The sequence below is a fragment of the Arachis stenosperma genome, chromosome 2 (assembly GCF_014773155.1).
Source record: "Arachis stenosperma cultivar V10309 chromosome 2, arast.V10309.gnm1.PFL2, whole genome shotgun sequence".
In the NCBI taxonomy this organism is placed as follows: domain Eukaryota; kingdom Viridiplantae; phylum Streptophyta; class Magnoliopsida; order Fabales; family Fabaceae; genus Arachis; species Arachis stenosperma.
This window is the reverse complement of record NC_080378.1, coordinates 43,305,287-43,314,400: the sequence shown is the minus strand read 5'-3', so window position 1 is coordinate 43,314,400 and position 9,114 is coordinate 43,305,287. Positions and strand designations below refer to the sequence as shown.

General features: G+C 37.6%; 2 non-coding genes across 2 annotated transcripts; both read left to right on the top strand.

Annotated features, from left to right (window-relative positions):
• The first annotated feature begins 1,600 nt into the window (after positions 1–1,600).
• On the top strand, positions 1,601–1,708 carry LOC130963795 (small nucleolar RNA R71). The gene has a single exon (XR_009079914.1). It is a non-coding gene; the product is annotated as a small nucleolar RNA R71 (small nucleolar RNA).
• A 5,590-nt stretch (positions 1,709–7,298) lies between these two features.
• LOC130964500 (small nucleolar RNA R71) lies at positions 7,299–7,402 on the top strand. The gene has a single exon (XR_009080591.1). It is a non-coding gene; the product is annotated as a small nucleolar RNA R71 (small nucleolar RNA).
• Positions 7,403–9,114: the final 1,712 nt, after the last annotated feature.

Below are 9,114 nucleotides of genomic sequence, written 5' to 3'. Positions count from 1 at the left end.
GTGGCCTCCCAACACCAAACTTAGAGTTTGACTGTGGGGGCTCTGTTTGTCTCTGAATTGAGAGGAGCTCTTCATGCTTCTTCTCCATGGTGATAGAGGGATATCCTTGAGCCTTAAACACAAAGGATTTTTCATTCACTTGAATGATCAGTTCACCTCCATCAACATCAATCACAGCCTTTGCTGTGGCTTGGAAGGGTCTACCAAGGATGATAGATTCATCCATGCACTTCCCAGTCTCTAGGACTATGAAATCAGTAGGGATGTAGTGGTCTTCAATCTTAACCAAAACATTCTCTACAAGTCCATAAGCTTGTTTTCTTGAGTTGTCTGCCATCTCTAGTGAGATTCTTGCAGCTTGTACCTCAAAGATCCCTAGCTTTTCCATTACAGAGAGAGGCATGAGGTTTACACTTGACCCTAAGTCACACAGAGCCTTCTTGAAGGTCATGGTGCCTATGGTACAAGGTATTGAAAACTTCCCAGGATCTTGTCTCTTTTGAGGTAATGTCTGCCTAGACAAGTCATCCAGTTCTTTGGTGAGCAAAGGGGGTTCATCCTCCCAAGTCTCATTTCCAAACAACTTGTCATTTAGCTTTATGATTGCTCCAAGGTATTTAGCAACTTGCTCTTCAGTGACATACTCATCCTCTTCAGAGGAAGAATACTCATCAGAGCTCATGAATGGCAGAAGTAATTCCAATGGAATCTCTATGGTCTCATTTTGAGCCTCAGATTCCCATGGTTCCTCATTGGGGAACTCAATGGAGGCCAGTGGACGTCCAGTGAGGTCTTCCTCAGTGGCGTTCACTGCCTCTTCTTCCTCCCAGAATTCGGCCATGTTGATGGCTTTGCACTCTCCTTTTGGATTTTCTTCTGTGTTGCTTGGGAGAGTACTAGGAGGGAGTTCAGTAACTTTCTTGCTCAGCTGTCCCACTTGTGCCTCCAAATTTCTAATGGAGGATCTTGTTTCAGTCATGAAACTTTGAGTGGTTTTGATTAGATCAGAGACCATTGTTGCTAAGTCAGAGGTATTCTGCTTAGAACTCTCTGTCTGTTGCTGAGAAGATGATGGAAAAGGTTTGCCATTGCTAAACCTGTTTCTTCCACCATTATTGTTGTTGAAACCTTGTTGAGGTCTCTCTTGAATCTTTCATGAGAAATTTGGGTGATTTCTCCATGAAGAATTATAGGTGTTTCCATAGGGTTCTCCCATGTAATTCACCTCTTCCATTGAAGGGTTCTCAGGATCATAAGCTTCTTCTTCAGATGAAGCATCCTTAGTACTGCTTGGTACATTTTGCATTTCAGACAGACTTTGAGAAATCAAATTGACTTGTTGAGTCAATATCTTGTTCTGAGCCAGTATGGCATTCAGAGCATCAATCTCAAGAACTCCTTTCTTCTGACTTGTCCCATTGTTCACAGGATTCCTTTCAGAAGTGTACATGAATTGGTTATTTGCAACTATTTCAATGAGCTCTTGAGCTTCTGTAGGCGTCTTCTTCAGATGAAGAGAACCTCCAGCAGAGCTATCCAAAGACATCTTGGATAGTTCAGAGAGACCATCATAGAAAATACCTATGATGCTCCATTCAGAAAGCATGTCAGAAGGACACTTTCTGATTAATTGTTTGTATCTTTCCCAAGCTTCATAGAGGGATTCTCCATCCTTCTGTCTGAAGGTTTGGACTTCCACTCTAAGCTTACTCAATTTTTGAGGTGGAAAGAACTTTGCCAAGAAGGCATTGACTAGCTTTTCCCAAGAGTCCAGGCTTTCTTTAGGTTGAGAATCCAACCATATTCTAGCTCTGTCTCTTACAGCAAAAGGGAATAGCATAAGTCTATAGACCTCAGGGTCTATCCCATTAGTCTTGACTGTGTCACAGATTTGCAAGAATTCAGCTAAGAACTGATGAGGATCTTCCAATGGGTTTCCATGGAACTTGCAATTCTGTTGCATTAGAGAAACTAATTGAGGCTTAAGCTCAAAGTTGTTTGCTCTAATGGCAGGGATAGAGATGCTTCTCCCATAGAAGTCGGGAGTAGTGCAGTAAGTCACCCAGCACCTTCCTTGCATTGTTGGCATTGTTGTTGTTTTCGGCTGCCATGGCTTCTTCTTCCTTGAAGATTTCTGTTAAGTCCTCAACTATGAACGTGTGCCTGACAACCACCTCCGTTCATAGAGATTTGTGCCTTAGCTTCTCTTAGCTTTCGCTTCAAGGTTCTTTCAGGTTCAGGGTCAGCTTCAACAGGAATGCCTTTGTCTCTGCTCCTGCTCATATGAAAGAGAAGAGAACAAGAAAATGTGGAATCCTCTATGTCACAGTATAGAGATTCCTTGAGGTGTCAGAGGAAAAGAAAAATGGAAGACAGAGGTAGAAAATTCGAACTTATCAAAGAAGATGGAGTTCGAATTTTGCATTAAGGAATAGTGTTAGTCCATAAATAGAAGGATGTGAAAAGAAGGGAAGTAATTTTCGAAAATTAAGTAAAAGATTTTGAAAACATTTTGAAAAACACTTAATTGATTTTCGAAAATAAGAGTGGGAAAGAAATCAAGTGATTTTTGAAAAAGATTTTGAAATTAGAAATAAAAAAGATTTGATTGAAAACTATTTTGAAAAAGATGTGATTAAAAAGATTTGATTGAAAATTTATGGTTTTAAAAAGATATGATTGAAAAGATATGATTTGAAAACAATTTTAAAAAGATTTGATTTTTAAAAATTAATGACTTGCCTAACAAGAAAATATATGATTCAAACATTAAACCTTCCTCAACAGAAAAGGCAACATACTTGAAATGTTCAATCAAATCATTAATTGTTAGTAAGTATCTTTTGAAAACATTTGATTGAAAAGATTTGATTTGAAAAAGATTTGATTTTGAAAAACTTTGAAAACTTGAAAAAAAATTGATTTGAAAAACAAAATCTTCCCCCTTTTGCCATCCTGGCGTTAAACGCCCAGAATGGTGCACATTCTGGCGTTTAACGCCCAAAACTCTACCCTTTTGGGCGTTAAACGCCCAACCAGGTACCCTGGCTGGCGTTTAAACGCCAGTCTGTCTTCTTCACTGGGCATTTTTGAATGCCCAGCTTTTTTTGTGTGATTCCTCTGCAGTATGTTCTAAATCTTCAATTCTCTGTGTTATTGACTTGAAAAGACACAAATTAAAAATATTTTTGGATTTTTAATAATGAGGAATAATCAAAATGCAAATAAAATCAAATAACAATGCATGCAAGACACCAAACTTAGCAGTTTGTATACTACTGACACTAACAAGATGAGAATGCATATGAGAAACAACAAAACACTCAAGTCAATAGAATTCAAAGATCAAAACAAGAAAATCATCAAGAACAACTTGAAGATTAATTAAGACACATGCATAAATTCGAAAAATGCAAGAAGAACAGAAACATGCAATTGACACCAAACTTAAAATGAGACACTAGACTCAAACAAGAAATATTTTTGGATTTTATGATTTTATAAATTTTTTTGTGCTTTTTCGAAAATTAAGTGAAAAGGAAAATAAAGGTATCAAAATTCTTAATGAGAATTCCAGGAATCATGCAATGTTAGTCTAAAGCTTTAGTCTAAAGGAATTAGACATGGCCGGCCAAGCTTCAGCAGGACATTGCATTCAAGAGCTAAATTGATGAGAATCAATCAACTTTGGTGATGATAAGAACATCACCTTGAAACACTAGAATTCATTCTTAAGAATTCTGAAGAAAAATACCTAATCTAAGCAACAAGATGAACCGTCAGTTGTCCATACACAAACAATCCCCGGCAACGGCGCCAAAAACTTGGTGCTTGTTGCCGGATCAGAAATTTGGCACTGATGTTACCGGATAAAAAGCTTGCTCCAAACTTGAACAATCCCCGGCAACGGCGCCAAAAACTTGGTGCGCGAAATTGTGAACAATACTTTTCACAACTCTCATAATCCCCGGTCATGAACCCCAAAAACTTGGTGGCTCAATACCATGGCATTACACAACTTCGCACAACTAACCAGCAAGTGCACTGGGTCGTCCAAGTAATACCTTACGTGAGTAAGGGTCGATTCCACGGAGATTGTTGGTATGAAGCAAGCTATGGTCATCTTGTAAATCTTAGTCAGGCAGACTCAAATGGATATGATGATGAACGAAAATAATATAAAAGATAAAGATAGAGATACTTATGTAATTCATTGGTAGGAACTTCAGATAAGCGCATGAAGATGCCTTCCCTTCCGTCTCTCTGCTTTCCTACTGTCTTCATCCAATCCTTCTTACTCCTTTCCATGGCAAGCTCGTGTAGGGTTTCACCGTTGTCAATGCCCATCCTCTCAGTGAAAGCGATTGCATATGCTCTGTCACAGCATAGCGGAATTCAGCTGTCGGTTCTCGGTTAAGCCGGAATAATATCCATTGATACTTTTGTGTCTGTCACTAACGCCCCGCCCTCAGGAGTTTGAAGCACGTCACAGTCATTCAATCATTGAATCCTACTCAGAATACCACAGACAAGGTTAGACCTTCCGGATTCTCTTGAATGCCGCCATCAGTTCTCGCCTATACCACGAAGATTCCGGTTAAAGAATCCAAGAGATATTCACTAGAGCCTCGTATGCTTGTAGAACAAGAGTGGTTGTCAGTCACTTTGTTCATGAGTGAGAATGATGATGAGTGTCACGGATCATCACATTCATCAAGTTGAAGAACAAGTGATATCTTGGACAAAGAACAAGCGGAATTGAATAGAAGAACAATAGTAATTGCATTAATACTCGAGGTACAGCAGAGCTCCACACCTTAATCTATGGTGTGTAGAAACTCCACTGTTGAAAATACATAAGAACAAAAGTGATCATTGGTTTCGGCCCCAGAGAGGGAACCAGAAGAACCAAGATGAAAATACAATAGTAAAAGGTCCTATATATAGAAAACTAGTAGCCTAGGGTGTACAGAGATGAGTAAATGACATAAAAATCCACTTCCGGGCCCACTTGGTGTGTGCTTGGGCTGAGCAATGAAGCAATTTCGTGTAGAGACTCTTCTTGGAGTTAAACGCCAGCTTTTATGCCAGTTTGGGCGTTTAACTCCCATTTGGGTGCCAGTTCCAGCGTTTAACGCTGGGATTTCTTGAGGTGACTTTGAACGCCGGTTTGGGCCATCAAATCTTGGGCAAAGTATGGACTATCATATATTGCTGGAAAGCCCAGGATGTCTACTTTCCAACGCCGTTGAGAGCGCGCCAATTGGGCTTCTGTAGCTCCAGAAAATCCACTTCGAGTGCAGGGAGGTCAGAATCCAACAGCATCTGCAGTCCTTTTGAGTCTCTGGATCAGATTTTTGCTCAGATCCCTCAATTTCAGCCAGAAAATACCTGAAATCACAGAAAAACACACAAACTCATAGTAAAGTCCAAAAAAGTGAATTTTAACTAAAAACTAATAAAAATATACTAAAAACTAACTAGATCATACTAAAAACATACTAAAAACAATGCCAAAAAGCGTACAAATTATCCGCTCATCAGGTTGCCTCCCAACAAGCGCTCTTTTAGTGTCACTAGCTTGACAGTGGGCTCTCTTGGAGCCACAAAGGGGATCAGGTCAATGTTTTGGACTCCCAACACCAAACCTAAAGTTTGGATATGGGGGTTCAACACCAAACTTAGAGTTTGGTTGTGGCCTCCCAACACCAAACTTAGAGTTTGATTGTGGGGGCTCTGTTTGACTCTGTACTGAGAGAAGCTCTGCATGCTTACTCTCCCTTGTTATAGAAGGATAGCCGTGTGCCTTAAACGCAAGGTAGTCCCCATTCAATTGAAGGACTAATTCTCCTCTGTTAACATCTATCACAGCTTCTGCTGTTGCTAGGAAAGGTCTTCCAAGGATGATGCATTCATCCTCCTCCTTCCTAGTGTCTAAGATTATGAAATCAGTAGGAATGTAAAGGCATTTAACCTTTACCAACACGTCCTCTACTAATCCATAAGCTTGTCTTACTGACTTGTCAACCAATTGTAATGAGAATAAGGCAGGTTGTACCTCAATGATCCCCAGCTTTTCCATTACAAAGAGTGGCACAAGATTTATGCCTGACCCCAGGTCACACAGAGCCTTGTTAAAGGTCATGGTGCCTATGGTACAGGGTATTAAGAATTTATCAGGATCTTGTCTCTTTTGAGGTAAAGTTTTCTGAACCCATGTATCTAGTTCACTAATGAGCAAGGGAGGTTCACCTTCCCAAGTCTCATTACCAAACAACTTGGCATTCAGCTTCATGATGGCTCCTAGATATTAAGCAACTTGCTCTCCAGTTACATCTTCATCCTCTTCAGAGGAAGAATAATCTTCAGAGCTCATGAATGGCAGAAGGAGATTTAATGGAATCTCTATGGTCTCTATATGAACCTCAGATTCCTTTAGGTCCTCAATAGGGAACCCCTTCTTGTTTGAAAGATGTCCCAGGAGGTCTTCCTCACTAGGATTTTCGTCCTTCTCCTCCCTTGTGCATTCGGCCATATTGATTACATCAATGGCCTTGCACTCTTCTTTTAGATTTTCTTCTGTATTGCTTGGGAGAATACTGGGAGGAATTTCAGTGACTTTCTTACTCAGCTGGCCCACTTGTGCCTCCAAATTTCTGATGGAGGACCTTGTTTCACTCATGAAACTTAAAGTGGCCTTAGACAGATCAGAGACTAAATTTGCTAAATTAGAGGGGCTCTGTTCAGAATTCTCTGTCTGTTGCTGAGAAGATGATGGAAAAGGATTGTTATTGCTTAGCTTGTTTCTTCCACCATTATTAAAACCTTGTTGAGGCTTTTGTTGATCCTTCCATGAGAAATTTGGATGATTTCTCCATGATGAATTATAGGTGTTTCCATAAGGTTCACCCATGTAATTTACCTCTGCTATTGCAGGGTTCTCAGGATCATAAGCTTCTTCAGAAGCTGCCTCTTTAGTACTGTTGGATGCATTTTGCCATCCATTCAGACTTTGAGAAATCATGTTGACTTGCTGAGTCAACACTTTGTTCTAAGCCAATATGACATTCAGAGTATCAATTTCAAGAACTTCCTTCCTCTGAGGCATCCCATTATTCACGAAATTCCTCTCAAAAGTGTACATGAATTGGTTATTTGCAATCATGTCAATAAGTTCTTGAGCTTCTGCAGGCGTTTTCTTTAAGTGAATGGATCCACTTGCAGAATGGTCCAATGACATTTTGGAAAACTCAGATAGACCATAATAGAATATATCTAATATGGTCCATTCTGAAAACATGTCAGAAGGACACTTTTTGGTCATCTACTTGTATCTTTCCCAAGCTTCAAAGAGGGATTCACCATCTTTTTGCTTGAAGGTCTGAACATCCACTCTAAGCTTGCTCAGCTTTTGAGGAGGAAAGAATTTATCCAAGAAGGCCATGACCAGCTTATCCCAGGAATCCAAGCTATCTTTAGGTTGAGAGTCCAACCATGTTCTAGCTCTGTCTCTTACAGCAAAAGGAAAAAGCATGAGCCTGTAGACTTCAGGATTTACTCCATTCATCTTTACAGTCTCACAGATCTGTAGAAACTCAGTTAAAAACTGATAAGGATCTTCAGATGAAGTCCATAAAACTTGCAGTTCTGTTGCATTAGAGCAACTAATTAAGGTTTCAACTCAAAATTGTTTGCCCCAATGGCAGGAATTGAGATGCTTCTTCCATCAAACTTGGACGTGGGTTTAGTAAAATCACCAAGCATCCTCCTTGCATTATTGTTTTTGGGTTCGGCTGCCATCTCCTTCTCTTGTTCAAAAATTTCAGAAAGGTTGCCTCTGGATTGTTGTAATTTAGCTTCTCTTAGTTTTCTCTTCAGAGTCCTTTCAGGTTCAGGATCAACTTCAACAAGAGTGCCTTTTTCCTTGTTCCTACTCATATGAAAGAAAAGAGAAAAAGAAAAGGAAGAGGAATCCTCTATGTCACAGTAAAGAGGATCCTTATTATTAGTAGAAGAAGAAAAGAATAAAAAAAGGAGAATCCAAACACAAGGTAAGGATAGAGGCAGTGATTGGAGATGAAGAGAGGTGAAGAGAAGTGTTAGTAAATAAATAAATAAATAAAAGAAGAGAAGAGAGAGAGAATTCGAAAATAATTTTGAAAAAGTAGTTAATGATTTTCGAAAATTAAAGATAAGATATAATTAAAATTAAAATTTAAAACAATTAAAAAGAATTTTTTGAAAAAGAGATGAGATATTTTCGAAAATTAAAGAGGGAAAAGTAGTTAGGCGGTTTTGAAAATGATAAGAAATAAACAAAAAGTCAATTAGTTAGTTGAAAAAGATATTAAAATCAAATTTGAAAAGATAAGAAGATAAGAAGTTAGATAAGATTTTGAAATCAAATTTTTGAAAAAGATAAGATTTTGAAAAAGATATGATAAAAAGATAAGATAAGAAGATATGATAAAAAGATAGGATTGAAAAAGATCTAATTTTTAAAATTAAAATTAATTACTTAACTAATAAGAAATTAAAAGATAAGATTCTAGAATTTAAAGATTGAACCTTTCTTAACAAGAAAGTAACAAACTTCAAATTTTTTAATCAATCATATTAATTGTTAGCATAATTTCGAAAATTAAGATAAAATTAAGAAAAAGATTTTTTGAAAAACATTTTAAAGAATTTTCGAAAATTAATAAGAAAAATGAAAAAGATTTAATTTTTGAAAAAGTTTTAAAAAGATAAGATTTTTTTAAAATTGAAAATTTGACTTGACTTGTAAGAAACAACTTAATTTTAAAATTTTTTTGACCAAGTCAACTCAAATTTTCGAAAATTTGGAGAGAAATAAGGAAAAGATATTTTTTTAATTTTTAAATTTTAATGATGAGAGAGAAAAACAACAAAAATGACTCACAACATGAAAATTATGAATCAAAACTCATGATGCATGCAAGAACACTATGAATGTCAAGATGAACACCAAGAACACTTTGAAGATCATGATGAACATCAAGAACATATTTTTGAAAAATTTTTTATGCAAAGAAAACATGCAAGACACCAAACTTAGAATTCTTTAATGCATGGATACCATGAATGCAAAAA